Here is an 18895-nt window from a genome sequence, read left to right as displayed (position 1 = left end):
CCGTACATACAATATCGTGCCTGCAAAAGAAAGAACTCAACGAGCACAACAGATCTAACAACATATGTTCAATGTGATATCGAATGCAGACAATCGCGGTGTCGATGGAAATGTGCATCGCAATGCGGGAAGAAACGCGCGTGACAACGCGAGTTTAAGCACGGAGGCTAGGTGATATCAAAGAGACGTGCATAACAATGCAAGTATGTGCATGAGAATGCACGTTATGTGCATGATAATGCAGAATAAGCGTAAACCAGGATGTATGTTTGTCCCAAAACAACGAGCAAGGAAATGCGCGTTTCGGCGAGGGCGACTTGATCGCGGCCTTCGGTTCACCTCCCGGAGAGGTTACAACACGTTCGAAAGGATATATCTCACTTTCGATGAGTAACAATGAGACACGCATCGAAAGTTGAAGCTGAGGTTCCGGCAGAGTGATTTCGCGACAGAAAGTGCACTTCTCTTGTACTTTTTCAAGTCCCGGGGACTCCAATCCTCCCCAAAATTTGCAGGGACCTTGGGAGGCGTGTGGGGAACACCACCGGCCATCTTTATTGGGAGAGAGAGGCCACCGGCCAGTTTTTGAAAAGGAAATGGCCTGCCTGCTAGAAAAGGTGGCCGGTCGGCCACTTAGCCCAGATTTGGGGCAATTTTGTCTTTTCAGCCTCTTTTCTTTAAATGCACTCATCCAAACACTTCGTGCTCACAAGTGCAGCTCCGAAAACATCTCCTCTAGCTTCCCAAACCATTTTGTCCCTCAAATCTGTGCTCTATACGCGTTTTCCAACGTCCCACGCAAGTTGTTTTCGCAAAATCTTTCAGTTTTAAGCACTTTGAACAGATTAAATTTTGATTTCGGGGCTTCTTTTCTCATTTTCGCCACTTGAGGTGAGTTTGTCTCAATATTTGGAAGATTTTCTCGGGAGTTGACTTTTGTTGACTTTTTCATTTCCCGGGAGTTGACTTTTGTTGACTTTTTCTAATTTTGGCTCATTTTCGCTCATTTTTGCCCCTTTTGCAGATTTTCCGAAATGGCTGGTCATTTCCCCCACGGTGGAGGTCCTTCGGACGCCGGAGGTGATCCCGATATCATGGCTCTGCCTCCGGGGGTTCGACCTTTCATACCCGAGAGGTACGACCCACCGGCACACATTCTTCCGCGGGCTGTTTTCTATCACTTCACCGATTTCGACGAGCGAGCACCCGGGGATCTCCTTCTGCAGGAGCCAGAGTATCACCTCTCCCATGAGGCACGAGAGGTATTTACTTCGTTGTTACCTTTTCTGTAACGTATTATGAATTTTTCATGCATTATGTTTGCATTCTGAACACACGGTTCAATCACTTGAATTCCTAAACACTCAGCCCATAAAATTGATTGTGAACACACGGCACACACCGGTTGAGGGTTGAACACGCAGCCCACTCATTGATTTTCTGAACACACAGCCCGAATTGAAGGTGAGCACGCAGCACACACTGATTGAGAGTTGAACACGCAGCCCAAAACACTGATTTTCTGAACACACAGCCCAAATTGAAGGTGAACACGCGGCACACACTGATTGAGAGTTGAACACGCAGCCCAAACACTGATTTTCTGAACACAGAGCTCGAATTGAAGGTCAACACGCAGCACACACTGATTGAGAGTTGAACACGCAGCCCAAACACTGATTTTCTGAACACAAAGCCCAAATTGAAGGTGAACACGCAGCACAAACTGATTGAGAGTTGAACACGCAGCCCAAAGCACTGATTTTCTGAACACACAGCGCAAATTGAAGGTGAACACACAGCACACACTGATTGAGAGTTGAACACGCAGCCCAAAACACTGATTTTCTGAACACACAGCCCGAATTGAAGGTGAACACGCAGCACACACTGATTGAGAGTTGAACACGCAGCCCAAACACTGATTTTCTGAACACACAGCCCAAATTGAAGGTGAACACACAGCACACACTGATTGAGAGTTGAACACGCAGCCCAAACACTGATTTTCTGAACAAACAGCCGAAATTGAATGTGAACACGCAGCACACACTGATTTTGAACACGCGGCTCACTTACTTTACTTTGCACGCAGCCTATTCATTTTATTTGCATGCAGCTTATTCATTTTATGCTGAAACATGGATTCATTCTGAATGCAGGTGACTTCTCGCACTGTGCGTGGATATGGCTCTACCGCGGCGAGAGATTGGTATGCCGAGCTCCCGGATGCTGTTCAGGATTTGGTTGACTTGGCGGGGTTTGGGCCCTTCTGTACTGGGCTATCTCGTTGTCCTGCCAGGAGGACGTTGATGGCCGCCTTGGTGGAGAGATGGTGGGACACCACCAACTCTTTCCATTTTTCTGCCACGGGGGACTTGACTATGACCCCGTTTGACTTTGCTGTACTGACTGGCCTTGACGTGGAAGGTTGGCCCATCCCTTACGACGAGGACATGGGCCAGTGGGAGGCTGCTTGGATATATTTGCTGGGGGTTCACCCTTCTGTTGATAGACCTTTGGGGAGAGTCCGATACACCTGGTTCTCTTCCCATTTTCGGCAGGTGGAGATGGAGCCTGGGACTCCTGAGGAGGCAGCACAGTATGCCCGCGGCTTTCTGATGTTCCTCTTTGGGACCACTTTGTTTGCCGGCAGGGGGAACACTGTTGGGCTTTATCTGTTGAGTGATTTGGTGGACCTGTCACAGGTCAGACGGTATGACTGGGGTGGCATCGGCTTGGCTACCCTTTATTGCTACATGAGCGCGACCTCCCGCGGACGGGGGGACTTACTTGGCGGCTATTGGAGAGCCTGGGAGGTACTTTCTGCCCTCTTGATTTATATTCCTGCTCCTCATTACTTGCACATTGCACACACGGCGCACTTTATACTCTGTATCGTGCACTTTGCCCTCAGCACTTCGTATTCTGCTTTGTTTTCCACAGTTGTGGGTCTATGTGTATTTCCCGATATTGGCCCCGGAGTTGGTGGTAGAGGGACCTCTCGTGATCCTGTACTCACTTGTATTCGAAGGCCAGCACCGGCCAAGACCTCGGGAGTCCCTCCTTTATCTGCGGCAGTATTTCGACACGATGCGGTCGACGAAGGTATTTCAGAACTCTCAGTTCTTTCTGTTTTCATCTTTGATTTGTCCTGTACATTTTCGATTTCTGCTTGGTTTATGCGTCTGTTATCCGTTGATTACATGGCAGCCATGGGCGCCTTTAGGTGAAGGTCTCCAATTCCAATTTTCCGGAGGGTGGGGTGCCTCCCGGTACAGGATCCTGTTTGAAGGGCCAGTTGGTAGGGCCTGGTTTTTGGGGGACCGCTTCTTGCGTCAGGTCTGGGGGTACACTTCTCAGGACCCTCCCTCAGCACCCCCAGTCAATATGCGAATTGCTGATAGGCTCTCTTCCCGGGATGTTGTTAGTGCTATGCTGGGTACTGATGCTTTGCTACATCTTGAGAAGGGGGATTACGCCACTTACCGTCACATATACCTGATGCCTCCATTGACGGGAGTTCGTACTCCGACGATGAGGCCAGCTGGCACGCCATCTTCGAGCCAGGACCGGGCTCGGACTGCAGATGCCCCTTCCACCAGCAAGGCTGGCACATCTAGAGGTGGGGGTGGATTGGTTCCCCCGATTCCTCCGACTTATCCTCATCCTGGATGGCCGGACATGCCGACCGAGTTGATGGGGTGGCAATATGGGACTACCTCTCCGATTCCGATCCCGATAAAGCCTCCGATGCCCGGCCATCAATATGTCAGAGACCTCGACTCACCACTGGTATGTTTTATGGCTTTGATTCATTACTCAGATACTTGGACGTTCATTCATTTACTGATACCCTTGCCTTTGCATCTGCAGCCCCCTGTTGAGTATATGGATCAGGTGCTCGAGATGGTAGCCTTACTTGAGGGGATGGTCTTGCGGAGGGAGGCGCAGTTGTCCATCATGGGCTTCCAGGTACCCTTTAGTTTTCTGGCATTTATCATACTTATGATGATATGCTGATTTCTACTGCATTGATAGGCTACTTGTGTAGAGCACATCTGACACACACCTCATTTATACACTATGTTTACATGTACCCACTTCATGTAGTTTTCTTGTATCTGCATCTGATGTACATATTTGGACTGATGTTTTTAAATTGAACTCTTTATTCTCAGATGTCCCCGGTATATGCTCAGCCGCAGGCCGGGCCACCTGGGCCTTCTCGGGGAGGTGGATCATGGGGACCTTTTCGAGGAGCTGGGCCATCCAGGCCTTTTCGAGGAGCTGGAGGGGGTCGTCTCGTAGATGCAGAGCACACATTGTAGAGGAGGAGCCTGGTGAGGATGAGGAGGAGGAGGCTGCCGACCGTCAGTCGGAGACATCTGCTGACAGAGAGGACAGCTCCGGTCTTGGTTCCGGGAGTGGAGGCGAGGCTGAGGGGGATCCCGAGGATGACGACTCTAATTCAGATGATGATGATGTCGATGGTGGCGGAGAGTCTATTTCTCATAAGAGGGTGAAGAGGGCCTCTTATTCCTGCTCTTGAGAGCACAGATGCAGCTGTTTCCTGTTTTATTTATCTTTTTGCTAGTAGTTGTAGCACATTGTACATTATCGGGCAGTTTTATTCTTTGTAAAACTTGTGCCTTAGTCTGTAAAATGTTGTAACAAGCGAGGCATGATGGAATGAAACAGCTTGTGAAAAAGTGTTGTATTTTAAACTCTTAGCATCACATCGCATCATTTTGCACCATAATGAGATTGAATAGAAATGTGCATTGTGCATTTTGCCCAGTCAGGTAGTGAACCGACGCAACAACTTAACTTTCTAAGATATAACAAAACCATAGCAAGTTTACAACTCGATAAGCAAAACACAATCATGTTGACAACTCAATAATCAAGACTCAAACAAAAATTGCTTAAATAAAGAGTAACAACTCAAAAATACGAAACACGACAGCTCGACAAACAACTCGATAAGCAAAACGACAACTCGATAAACAAAACAACAACTCGATAAACAAAACTTAACAAAACAAAGTGTACTTCGGACGATCTGGGCAACGGAACGCATTCGAAACAGAGGGAAATAGAGGCCTTTGACACACCCGTTGCATAGAAATGCTTCAAACTTTCTCTCGGAGGGTAAAACAGGGCTAAAGACACACATTAGAGCATGGCCGGCTACTTTTGGGAGCCGGCCGGCCAGATTTATTGCAAAGGGAAGGCCACCGGCCAGGTTTTGAAAAAAGAAATGGCCGGCCTGCCAGAAAAGGTGGCCGATCGGCCACTCAGCTCAGCAACCGTCAAATTTCTGACACTTGTCCCCCGAATAGTGTCTTTTCCTCTTTAAAAGCCTTAGCTCCGTGGTTCATTCAATTCATCTTAGTTTTGCACAAAAATGGAGGCGTTTCTCGTTGAAAATCTCACAGCTTGGATCGCTTCTCTAGATAGTTCGGAAAGGTTGAACTTCCGGGGTTTCGGCTTGAATGCACTATTCACGTTAAGTTGCACTCCGCTGCACTTTCCTTTCCTCCATGCCGCGGCGAGGTTTTGGAACCCGGTGACGCATGTCTTTAGCTTTGGCTGGCAAGAGGTATGTCCAACTTTTGAAGATTTTCAAGTTTTGATGGAATCTGAAAGTCATGAAGAGATCTTGCCCCAGTTCCGCTTTGGCCATGCCCAAGCTTTAGGGCGGATATGTGGACTCACTGCGCATGACGCTCGGTCTCTGATCTATAATGGGGAACTGGATATCCTCGGTTTGATTCATCGCTTTTCTGACGCTGGTGACCGCAGCAACCATTATTGGCAAGGTTTCCGGCAACACGCCCTTTGCTTGTGCCTGCTGTCTCATTTTCTGTTTTCCCCAGGCTTTGGCAGTTTTAGCATTCGTCTGATTGAAGTTGCTCAAGGCTTTAAAGAAGGAAAGAGCTGCATCGCCATGACCTTGGCCGAGACGCTGATGGGCTTGGATGCTATCTATTGCCAGGAGATGACTAGATTTACTGGGAGTCCACTACTGTTGCAGGTAATGTTTCCCACCCAATCTTACATATGTATTTGCTCACATCACTCTGCCCTCAGGCTCAGTTTTTCTCACAAAAACCCTTTTCTCGCTTTTCCCTCACTGTACATCTGTCTATTCTTTATTCTCTCATTTTTCATCCCTCCCCAGGTATGGTTGATGGACAAATTGCAGGTTGTGGACTCTTGCCCAGCCTACTCAACCCGAGGCTATTTCTTTCGACAGCGCCTAGTCGATGCCCCAGATGAAAGGTGGTTGTTTGACTGGATGTGCAATTTGTCTGCAGGTCGCATTGCTTGGCGTTGTCCTTGGCTCAATCTCCCGGCAATGAGCTATAGCATGTCCCGGCTGATCGGGATCCAGTTGATTGGTCTGACCCACTGTGTGTTCTACTTTTCATTCCGGTTCCTACGCCAGTTCGGTCATGATCAGATTTGCCCGCCAGAGGGGATTGAGTACCCGGCTGCTTTCCCGGTCTGAGGTGCACAGCTTGCCCGATATGCCACAGCATGGAGGACTAGGGAGCTCCTAGCCCCTGCTCCCACTTTCAGTTGCACTTTGTCGGACGAGTGTTGGGACTGGCTTAATGAGGAGGCACAGGTCGGGCCCAGCTTAGCATCAGAGGCTTCGACCAGCTCTGGGAGGGGGCGCAGGGATACTTGACTTGACTATGCCCCGAATTTATTGCTTTATTAGTACTTTCAAGTTTCCTTTATGAATGTAATAAAAAGCAACTTCGATTATATGTAAGAGTAGGAGAACTCTGTTTTGAAATCAATGAAATTGAAGGTTGTGGTACTGAAAATTTTCCGCTTTGGTCCAAAAATGGTCTTAGTTGTAAAGAGATTAATTTGAACAAAGTCAACTTTTATTAAAACTTTTCAAAACCATTTTCGATATGGATCAGAACTGGACACACCTAAGATCTGTCACTGAGATGCACAACCCCGGATCCTAGCAACTGGAAAGTTGCCCCTAGGCTGAATAGTATCGCAACACCGTGTGGCAACGGAAAGTTGCCCCTAGTCTGAATAGCACTGCACCGGAGATTGCGATAAATGCTGATGGATAAAGATGACTGAGATGATCAAAATGGACAAAGTTGATCGGGGAAAAGTTTATGGCTGAACTTTAGGATGAAGTTGCCTACGTATCCCAAAGATGGGAATCAAGCCTTACGTAGTTCAGGCTTAGGTTCACTCGAGTATTTTCACTCTCCTTTTACGCTCTAACTTTTGCCAAGGTCGCCCTTTGCGGGTTTTCAACCTTGCGAGCTCAGTTTTTATATTTTCCAATTTTTTGTGCTCTAACTTTTGCCTAGGTCGCCCTTTCGGGTTTTCGGCCTAGCGAGCCTCTCAGGGGTAATATTTCTTCAACTTGTCCATGTTGATCGGTTGGGAAATTTCCAGGCCATCTAGGTCCATCAGAACCACAGCTCCACCTGACCAGATAGCTTTGGTGATATAGGGACCAGTCCAATTAGGTCTGAACTTGCCCCTTGGGTCGTGGATGGGAGCTCGGTTGTCCTTGAGCACCAAATCTCCTTCCTTTAGATTCTGGGACTTAACTTTCTTGTTGAAAGCCCGGGTAATTCTGTGCTGATAACCTTGAATATGGTACAGTGCTTTCAGTCTCCTTTCATCAAAAAGCATGAGTTCCACAAACCTGCTCTGCTGCCAATCTGCTTCGGCTATTTGACACTCAGCCAATACTCGCAATGACGGAACCTCAATCCCGATAGGTAGAACGGCTTCCATCCCATAAACCAATGAATACGGAGTCGCTCCGGTAGAAGTTCTGATTGACGTCCGGTAGCCCCATAGAGCAAAGGGCAGCTTATCTGGCCAATCCCGGTAGGTTTCCACCATCTTCTGCAGTATGTGTTTGATATTCTTGTTGGCGGCTTCGACCGCTCCGTTGGTTTACGGCCGGTATGTGGATGACTTATGAAAAGCCACGTTGTATTTTTCCAATAAGCTAATGACTTCCTTCTTGAAGTGGGAACCATTATCTAAAATGACCTCGTTCGGGACCCCATAGCGGCAGATGATGTTATTTCTGATAAACTTCGCAACGTGCGACGCCTTCAACACCGCATAAGACTGGGCCTCAACCCACTTTGTGAAATAATCTATTGCGAGCAGGATGAACTCATGCCCATTCGACCCCTTCGGAGTGACAGCCCCGACCACATCAATTCCCCAAACTAAAAACGGCCATGGCGAAGTCATGTTGTACAGCTTCGACGGCGGGATATTCATGCGATTTGCATGGATCTGACATTTGTGGCATCGCTGAACAAAACTAACACAATCCTCCTCCATGGTGGACCAATAGCAACCCTGTCTGAGGATCTTCCGTGCTAACATTACTCCGTTCATGTGTGCACCGCATTCCCCTCCATAGATGGCTTCCATTAGATGTTTTGACTCTTCGGCATCAACACACAGCTTATGCATTCCCAGATGACCTCTCTTATACAGCTTACCCCCACAGATGATGAACTGAATGGCCATTCTTCTGATTGCCCTTTTATCCTTGGCATTTACCCCTGGCGGATATGCTTCCTTCTCCAAGAAGTTCCAAATGTCGTAATACCAAGGGTTTTCGTCCTAAACCTCATCTATAGCAGCAATCGACTCATAGGCTGGTGCAAATTTATGGTCAATGATGACTGGACACATCTGGACTCCAAACGGGATGTCTATCATGGAAGATAGAGTTGCTAAAGAATCTGCGAACCTGCTGTTCTCTCTTGGAAGATTAGCAAAGTTTAGCTTCTCGAACCTAGGAATTAACAAGTCCAAGGTCTGGTGATACAGCATCATCTTTTCTTCTTTGACTTTCCAGTCTTCTTTTGCTTGAGACACAACAAGGTTCGAGTCACCGATGACGTCCAACCGTCTTGCCCCTAATTCCAGGGCCGCTTCTAGACCGGCAATGCATGCCTCATATTCTGCTTCTTTGTTCGAGACTTTGAACCGGAGTTTGACGGCTAGAGGGATACGGGAATTGTCGGGTGCTATCAGCAACACTCCTATCCCATACCTGTATTGATTTGACGCTCCGTCAAAGTACATCGTCCAATATTCGTCGTCGATGTGCAAAATGGCTTCATCTGGGAATAAGTACTCAACTGCTTCACCTCCTTCGACTGGATGATCGGCTAAGAACTCCGCCACTGCTCTTCCTTTGACTGACTTGCGTGTCACATATTTCAGATCGAATTCGGAGAGCAACAGCAGCCAACGAGCTAGCCTACCCGTAAGTGCTGGTTTCTCAAAAAGGTATTTAATGGGATCCAATCGTGAAACCAACATTACGGAGTGAGCTAACAAGTAGTGCCGCAGCTTCCTAGTAGCCCATACCAAAGCTAAACAAGCCTTCTCCAGCGGAGTGTAGCGGGTCTCATAATCCAACATCTTCTTGCTCAGATAGTAGATGGCTCTCTCCACCTTATCCTCTGATTCTTGTGCGAGCATGCAGCCCATTGTAGTCTCAGTTACTGAAAGGTACAATATCAACGGTTTCCCCGGCTCTGGTGGCGACAACACGGGCGGGTTTTGTAAATATTTCTTGATCTGTTCAAAAGAAGCTTGGCATCGGCCATCCCATTGGAATTTCTTGCCTTTTTTCAGGAGACCAAAAAGTGGTTCACAAGTCAAGGTTAATTTCGAGATAAACCGTCATATGAATTGTACTTTACCCAGAAAGCCTCGCACCTCCTTTTCAGTCCTCGGTGGTGGCATTTCTAAGATGGCCTTGATTTTTGAAGGGTTGACCTCGATGCCGCTTTATGTAATCAGAAATCCCAGCATTTTTCCCGCTGTAACACCGAACGTACACTTCTGAGGATTCATCCGCAACCGGAATTCCCTGATCCTTTGGAAGAACTTCTGTAAGGCGGTGTAGTGGCCCTCTCTTTCTTTGGACTTGACAATCATGTCATCCACGTACACCTCAACCTCTTTGTGGATCATGTCGTGCAATATTGTGGTCGCGGCCCGTTGATAAGTAGCTCCGGCATTCTTCAACCCAAACGGCATTACTCTGTAGTAGTATGTCCCCCACGGCGTGGTGAATGCAGTCTTTTCCCGATCTTCAAGTGCCATTACTATCTGATTGTACCCTGAGAAGCCATCCATGAATGAGAGCAAAGCATGCCCTGCTGTGAAATCCACCAACTCATCAATATGCGGCAACAGAAAGTCGTCCTTCAGACTAGCTCTGTTTAAATCCCTGAAATCCACGCACACCCGGATCCTGCCATCCTTCTTCGGCACTGGAACGATGTTGGCCAACCAAGTCGGGTATTCGGACACCAACAGGAAGCCTGCATCGATTTTCTTGGTGACCTCTTCTTTAATCTTGAGAGCCCAGTCCGGGCAGATCCTTCTGAGTTTCTGTTTGACAGGTCGGGCCTCGGGGTCAAGGGGGATCCGGTGCTGTACAATCTCAGGATCGATCCCAGGCATGTCTTCGTAGGACCACGCGAAAACATCTTTGAAATCTTTTAATAAGGCGACTAAGCGCTCGCATTCATCCGAAGACAACGTGGACCCGATCTGGACCAGCCGCGGGTCCTCCTCAGTACCAATATTCACGGTAATGATTTCATCCGTTAAGGGTTTGACAAATCTCTCCTACTCCTACTCAATTAAACGTTGCAAAACCGGAGGAATTTCTTCCTCGTCGTTTTCATCAAAATTTTGAAAGTCTGAATTTATGAAATAAATTAAGGGCACAGAAAAGTACTCAGAAACCACAGTTACTTGATTCTCACTAAGCACATCCAAATTGTCCGAATTCTCGGTTACAACAGACTCAAACGAGAAAGAAAAAGATGACTTGGACATAACTATGGCATCCGGGTTATCATCCCCAGGATTACCAGACTCAGACTCAGTCGAGCTAGAACCTGATTCCGACTCACAAGACTCGGTGGAATCAGATTCCGGCTCACTACCTGACCCGGTGCTACTGGACAAAAATCCCTCCTCGTACTGCCAAGTGAGAGAGGGTGCGATAGATGCATCCAAAATAGTCGCTGGTAGGCTCGCAGCCGTTTCATCCCCAATCATGGAAACCGAGAAGTTATCCCCCAAGCACCTTTGGTCGATCGAAGGATCTGAAAGTAGACATGCCAGCGTTACCCCCATCTCAAGTTCGGTGCCTTCGGAATCCACTGCCTTACACTGCCCAATCTCAGCTGATGGGTCTGTCTGCTCCTCGACAATATCATCCCCGGGTAGTTGCAGGTCGAAGAAGATCTCGAAACCTGGCACGCGCTTCTTCTCCGCGTTTAGCCACGGCTCTGGGAAGCTGCAAAACGGAAAGTCCTCCCCCTCCCGGACGAAGAGGCCGTTTAGGGTACCCTCAATAGGCCTATGCATCAACTCAAAAGGCTTTCCCGCCTTCTTTGCTCTGGCTCTCCCAGCCATCTCTTTACCCTTCCTTACCCAGTCCTCTTTGGTGGGCATATAACCCAAGCCAAAGGTATGATGGTTGTGTGGCACTTCGGCCAATGCTGCGACGCCCTTCCAGCCGCTCCTTCCTAATTCCATCCCAGGGATGTGTTGTAACTTGTTCATGAGGTAAACGGATTGAGCACTGACGTACACCCCTTCATTCTCAGCCATAATATTCTGCACCACTCGAGCTTCAGCCAAAGTGAACCTTGATAAGAACACATCCTCAGTGCCATGCTCGATTTCCAAGACTGGTGTGGACACTTCCGGCGGCGGATGGATTGATGAATTCCCAAAGACAATAGCCACCCCCTTCCCGTGAGGGTACTTCAACATCTGATGTAAAATGGAAGAGACTGCCTTTACTTGGTGCAACCACGGCCGCCCCAAGAGTAGATTGAAGGTTGCGGGAACGTCCAAGACATGGAATTCAATGTTGTGTTGTCCGGGACCAACCTGGGTCTGAATTTTGACAGTCCCCATCACTTCCCTGCTAGTATTATCATATGCTCTGATCACCTGAGCAATCGGCACGAAGTCCGCGGGCGTCAACCCGATTGCAAACGCTGTTCTGGCTGGGCAGACATTGATGGCGGACCCGGTATCAACAAGTACCACCGGTATCCACTTGTCTCTACATTCCACGGAAACGTAGAGGAGTTTGTTGTGATTTGTGCCCACAGGTGGTAGTTCTTTGTCTGAAAAGGTTAATGCCGAGGAACCTCCTCCCGGAAAAACCAGCCTAACCAGCTGTTCTGGTGTAGTATCTATAGAGAGTTTGGCCTTGTCCATGGCAGATAAGACAGCCTGTCTGTGTACTTGCGACGCCATAAGCAGTCCCCAGATAGAGATGTCTGCTTATATCTTCTTCAGCTGTTTTAGTACAGCTTCCTCTTCGATCTGCTTCTCTTTCTGTCTCTCGGCTTCTTTGTCCTTTCCAGATGCCTCGGGTTGGTCTAGGTGCGAGGGCTTGAAGTACCGCCCGCTTCTTGTCATGTGATCAACCTCATCGAGGTACCAGGTGTCGTCTGGTTGATTGCTTCCCCAGTCTTCGTCTGTGTGGGCAAGACATAAGTCATCGTCTTCCCACCGCATTCCGTTGGCATTCAAAAGGCACTTGTCAGCCTGCATGCTCACAACATCCTATGTTTTTGTGCCCACAGCACTTCCGATCCCCTCATGGATTTTGGCTTTCCCGGTTCTCTCAGAACCCTGTTGTTCTACCTGCGTCAGTGCAGTTTTTTGTTCAACTTTCCCTGCATTCACAATGCTTCTGTCCTGAGCGAAATTCTTTGTACCGGTGCTCTCCAGCAATATACTCTGACTTTAGGCCCTTCCGGCCATCACTGGTACTCTTGCCCCTGCTTGGCCTTGTTCTGGTTGAAATTCTACAACGTTTGGTTGATCATCTAACCATCCGGTAACTTCTGCCGACTCCTCATATTCAAACTAGTTGACTGCCGCATCCCTTGATTCTTGGTCACTGAAGAACTGGAGGTTGGCAAGGCCCTCTTCTACAACCGTCAGATTGTCCGTTCCTTGTTCAAATCTGTCCCCCTGAATCACACATAGTTCTGCTTTTTCTGGCAGCCCTACACTTAGCTCAGATTGGCCCACTGACAGGATGTACTCACTTGGGTCGTAGGTTTCCCCAGTAAAGTTTCTAGACTGCTCAAACCCTGTCTCAACCATTCCATCCTCCTCTGCAACCTCTGTTGCGCTGTCTTCCACAGTCGCCACCACTGGCTCAGGTTGGGTTGTAGAGATATCCAATATGCACAAGAAGTCAGTGCAGTCGGGAAGGAGCACCTTTGGCTTAGGTAGAAGGGTAGGAGTAATATAGATGCTAGGATCGTAAGACACGACCCCAGTCCGGATAAGATTGACTCTTTTGAGAGGTGGAGCTTGGTTGTGTGTAGGGAGTGGATTGGTTGTGGCGTTAGGTTTCTCTGGAGGTAGAATCACATTTTTGTCAACGAGGTCTTGAATCTCGTGACGCAGCCTGAAACATTGGTCAGTATCATGACCGTGCTGCTGGTGATATGCACAGTACTTGGCTGGGTTGTGAGAGGGTGGAAGTGGATTTGGTAATGGCCTCGACTCTAGGGGTTTTAGATGCCCCTTTCTGATTAAGACCCCCCAAGCCTTAGACAAAGGCATGTACAGCGGGGTGAAGGTTCTTTGGCCTCTGGGCTGGTATTTAGTGGTTTGGGTATTACTTCCGGATGCACCGGAGAAGGGTGTGGCTGCCATGGGCCTTGGAAGGGGAGAGGGAATGGTGGCGACCATGCTGACCTCCGAAGCTCTTGCGGTTGTAGCGCCAATCGGGCCTGCGCTATTGTTGCGGTTAAATGTTCTCCGGGGTTGCTCCCTGTCCTGGTCAATCAGACCTTGCTTCATCGCATCCTCGATTTGTACCCCCATCTCATGTAGATCCGAAAAGGTGGGGAAGGGGAGTACAATAATCTTCTGCATCAATTTTGGTTCGAGGTTGCGCACGATCATCCTGATTTGGTCCTAATCAGTGGGCCTCAAAGTCATCATCGATGCCTTCGCCCTCCACCGAGTTACGAAATCTGAGAAAGTCTCTTTGAGCTCCTGCCTCGTTGTTTCGAGATCACGAGTTGTAATCTCGATCTGGGTATTGTACGAGTAATGTGCGACAACGGCCTCAGCCATTTCATCCCAACTTCTTTTTACCTCATCTTCCAACTTCGCGTACCAGATAGCGGCCACACCCGACAGGGTTCGACCGAACAGCGAAAGCTTTTGTGGTCGGGTTAGGCCCATTGGCTGCAGTATATCTGAGAATAACCAGAGGTGGACCATGAGATCCCCGGATCCGTCGAAACGATCAATCTGCGGCATCTTGAATCTATCTGGCAACGTTACGGCCACATCGGTATATCCGTCCTCGATATCCAGAATAGCCTTTACTCCTTGGGATTTCTTGAAAAGCTTCTCGAGCTTGCTCAGTTTTAGAGCTGTATGGTCTATTTCGAACTCGAAAGGAGAGTCCGGGTGGTTGGGTGTATGGGTCTTGGACAGTTGAGGCGGAAGCGGGAGCGAAGCTGGCCCCGTTGGAAGGTCTGTGTCCTCTTGGATGTTCTGGACATTGGGTAAGGTGTTCTGGGTGTTTGGCAGGACATTCTGGACAGTTGGTGTCTGCTCTGGTAACAGGATCCCTGGTGGGGGAGGAACTGGATGTGAGGCTGACGCTGTATTTTGCTGTTGCAGTCTTAGTGATTCGCTCGGCCTGCTGAGCCATGACTGTGGCCTGCTGTCTAGAGAACTCTGCTTGGCGGGCGGCGTCCTCCTGCATTTGTTTCATGCTCTCTTGGACCTGGCACATCATTTCTTCCATCCTGGCAGTATTCTGCTGATCTTGCTGACTGACAGGTATGTGTGTCTCTATGGCAGAAACTGACACCTCAACCCGTCTATTCACTGCTAGGGCAGAGCACTGTTCTGGTAACCTCTGCTCAGACACACTGCGTCTTCTTGGCCTTCTTCTGACAACTAGGGGTAGAGAATGAAACACTAGCTGTCCGTCAACCAGATCCTCAGATCGATTGAGCCGGCGACCTCTTGTCCAAAGTACTTGGGGAATATCTACTGGGTCGGAAGCAATTATGCTAAAACTACCTGAGCAAAAAGGTAAATAAAGCAATAAGGAAATAAATAAACAGATAAATGGACAGCATAACAGCTTAAAGTAAATACACAACACATGGCTGGGCATAACAACACACGGTCAATAAACTGAATACACATTGTCCTCCAACACTGATCATTATCCCTGAATTGCTGTCCTTGAAAACTGAATCTCTGATACCCGCAGATAACTGATTCTCAAATACTGACTGATGCCCACAGGCCTGGTGCCCAAACTCATAAACTGATACATGCATTTTCCCTGTAGAGACGCACTCTTACAGCACATAACAGATAAGTGAGAGCCAAAACACCCCTCTGTTGGGGTAGGGTTTCCCTGTCCTATTTTTTCAGGAGCTAGGGTTTCACTACGCACGAAGCGGTTTCAAACATCCTATAAATGGGTAAGCAACCTGTCCTAGTTTGGAATGGTCACTATGGATTCCGAATATGCACTAGGTCGAATGGTCAAAAGGGTGCCCTGGTAAAACCAGGGTTTGTGTTCCCATACTGGCAGAGCCCACAACCGGTCAGCCTTATGGTCATGCCTTGACAAGACAAGCCTCCGGCAAACCGTTCAGGAATAGCAGATGGCAAACACAGTGTCCTAGGCGCACCAATGCAAATGCAATGCAAAGAAACACACAAGTGTAGTCAAAAACAGATATCATGAGTTCGAGTCAAGTTCTCTAAGTCCCCAGCAGAGTCGCCAAAAACTGTAGACGTCTCCGAACGCCCCGGGAGGAACGAGTCCCGTTCCGTTCATTTGGGGTCACCACAGCTCGGACTCTCAAATTGTCACGGATCTAAATCTGAACCAAAGAGTCCAAATCCGGCAAATCGTTTTGAGAAAACAGATTTTGAAAGAAGTGCCAAACATGGACTGCTTTGCCAGATACAGAGTCGCCACCTAAATGTTTTATTTTGGGGAAATTTAGGAAACCCTGACTCGTTTGCCTAAGGCCACGTGTCCTTCATCACCAAAGTTGCCTCGGCTCGGGAACTTGGGTACAATTGGGGAAGGTCACTTCGTGAGCACCCCCGCTCGCTCGATCAAAGATCGGCCTCTACTAACCATGATATCTATTTTTGAAAACATTATGCGTTCTTATTCCAGTTATTAGCCTAGATTTACTATGTGATGCGCACAGCATACAAGTATAGACTGGATCGCCTGAATTGGAACAAAATGTTTCATGTTTTTTTGTTTGAAAATGGTTTGATGGTGCTACTCGCAAAGTAGGCTAAGACGTGGATTTGCCACCCTCAGGTGGGCTTAGAAAACATGATTTTACCACTATCTAGTGGGCTTAAAACACACAGTGAATGAATTGTTCCAATCCAAATAACCCAACCTTCACCCACAGGCATTCAGGCAGATATATCACATAAGCAATTAGCCTCATGGTAAGCATGCTATTATGGCAGTCACTCACACGCATGCAAGGATGCTAAAGCATAAAACTTACCGAGTACTCCAAGCCAAAACAAAAGCTAATTAGAAATCCATGCATGATCCTAATTATACAGAAATGTCTAATGCAACACATGCAAAAGTGCAACCATAGCAGGCTCGGCTATTCTAGACATGGCATATGAAATGCTACAGCTAACATGTATTCAACTTGGAATTGAAAATACAATGCAGTTAGTATGATGCGCCGAGCCCAGTGCATGCAAAACAGATGAATGAATGCAAACATGCTATCATACTGTATGCTAATTAAAACATGCCCTAATCTAACCATCATAAGCGGGTAAATAAAAGGGAGAAAGACGGGGGGTTAGAAGACATACATCACACACACGCACACTTATTACAGTTGTGCCCTCACGCAGAGGGTCCGAATAAATATTACAGTCCAAATAATTACAAAATCCTAATTAATTAACAATTAAACTAGGATAAGCTATAAACTAGCATGCAAGCTAGGGACTGCCTCGACGCTGCTTCGGATGATGAATGATGCATGTTCGGGTTGCCTTGCGCGGAAATCCCTTGCGATGCCTGTCACGACCCAAACCCGGCCCTATGGGTTTAGCACCGTAATCGGCCAGTAATCCGGGATTACCGAAGGCCTGTAGAACAGTAATACAGTAAAACAGAGTACAGGGCCTGGCGGAAGCCAATACAGTAAATAAACAGTGCCCAATGAGCTGTGACAGTCTGTATGCAAAAGACTTCTTATACATTTATACATAAACAGTATAGAACAGTATGCACAATATTTACAATCATCCAGACTAGGGACTCAATCGCTGCATATCAGTACGGTAAACATTCAGTCTATACAGAACAGTAGACGGTACAGAGGGGGGAATTGTAAAACACCCCTAAGCCTTAACAGATAGGCTCGGAACCTCGCAGTGAGGCACAAAGGCTGGCTTGACAAAACTGGAGTCTAACCCACGCTCCTAGCTCCGATCTGGTGGCTAAGCACCTACATATATATATAAACAGTGAGCTAAAGCCCAGTGAATAACATAATGCGTAAAGAGGTTAAGAATGAATGTCCTTACAGTATGAAAACAGTTCATTTCAATCAGTCATTCAGTTGTTCAGTACAGTAAACAGTCGTATGTGGTACGTCCATTAGCATAGCAGTAAACAGTAGGTCTTAAAGACCGAACAGTAATGATGGCCATCAATCAGTAAACAGTAGTGGTTCCACAAGGGAACCGACAGAGATCTCTGTAACAGTAACAGTAAACAGTAGGTGCTAAGGATGCCACAATACAGTTCAGAAGATAAGACATACATTCATTCAGTAAACAATATCAGTTCGGTAAACAGTTCAGTTCAGTATTTAGAAGATAATCATTTGAACATATCTTTACACAATTGCTACTCACAGAGTTCGGGCTATAGTATGCTAGAGCGTGTCTCCCAAGTCGCCAACCCTACACAGGTAACAGATTGAACACACTAAGCTACACAGTTGGGAAAGATAACAACTTAATCCCTAATGCCTTGGTGTGTTCTACATCTATATCCTCAACAAGATGTCTTAAACTAGGCCTAAGAATGCCTAGAATAGGATGAGGATGCAAAGATGTACTCGAAAAGTAGTTTTAGAAAAACAGAGTCCCGCTCGAGCGCAGGTTTCCCCGCTCGAGCGGACATGCAACAAAGGTACACGCTCGAGCGTAAACTTTCCCGCTCGAGCGTACTGTAAAAGTACTGTATGAGTGAAATCTCCGCTCGACGTCCGCTCGAGCTTGAGACACAAGACTCCGCTCGAGCGCCCAATCCTCCGCTCGAGCGGACTGTAAAACAGTGCAAGATGCTGGATGCTCGGATTCCACGCTCGAGCAGACTGTAAAACAGTGCAAGATGCTGGATGCTCGGATTCCACGCTCGAGCGGCACTTCCCCCGCTCGAGCAGAAGTGCAAAATCTGGAAAACCCAGATTGCACCTCCAAGCCAAAAACCAAGTTCAAAAGCATCAAAACCGATCCTCTTGGGCCCTTTTTCTGGAAAACATTTATAAACACATAGAATAACATGTTTCAAAGCTCAATTTTAAGAAATCAAAGCCCAAGGGTGTTTAATTCAAACTCAATTTAAACCATTTTTCAAGCACAAGATGAACATGCAAACATGCATGAATTCAAACCATTTTGAAGCTCCAATTTGATGCTCTAAGGAGCCAATTGTTTCCAAAACATGATGAAATCATGGACTTAAACATACTTATGAACATGCATGTAACCTTTTTGCCATGAAAACAACTCA

This window comes from Camellia sinensis, chromosome 8 (genome assembly GCF_055761805.1).
Source record: "Camellia sinensis isolate YWXY chromosome 8, ASM5576180v1, whole genome shotgun sequence".
Classification (NCBI taxonomy): domain Eukaryota; kingdom Viridiplantae; phylum Streptophyta; class Magnoliopsida; order Ericales; family Theaceae; genus Camellia; species Camellia sinensis.
The sequence above is the reverse complement of the archived record's forward strand: the minus strand, read 5'-3'. Positions refer to the sequence as shown.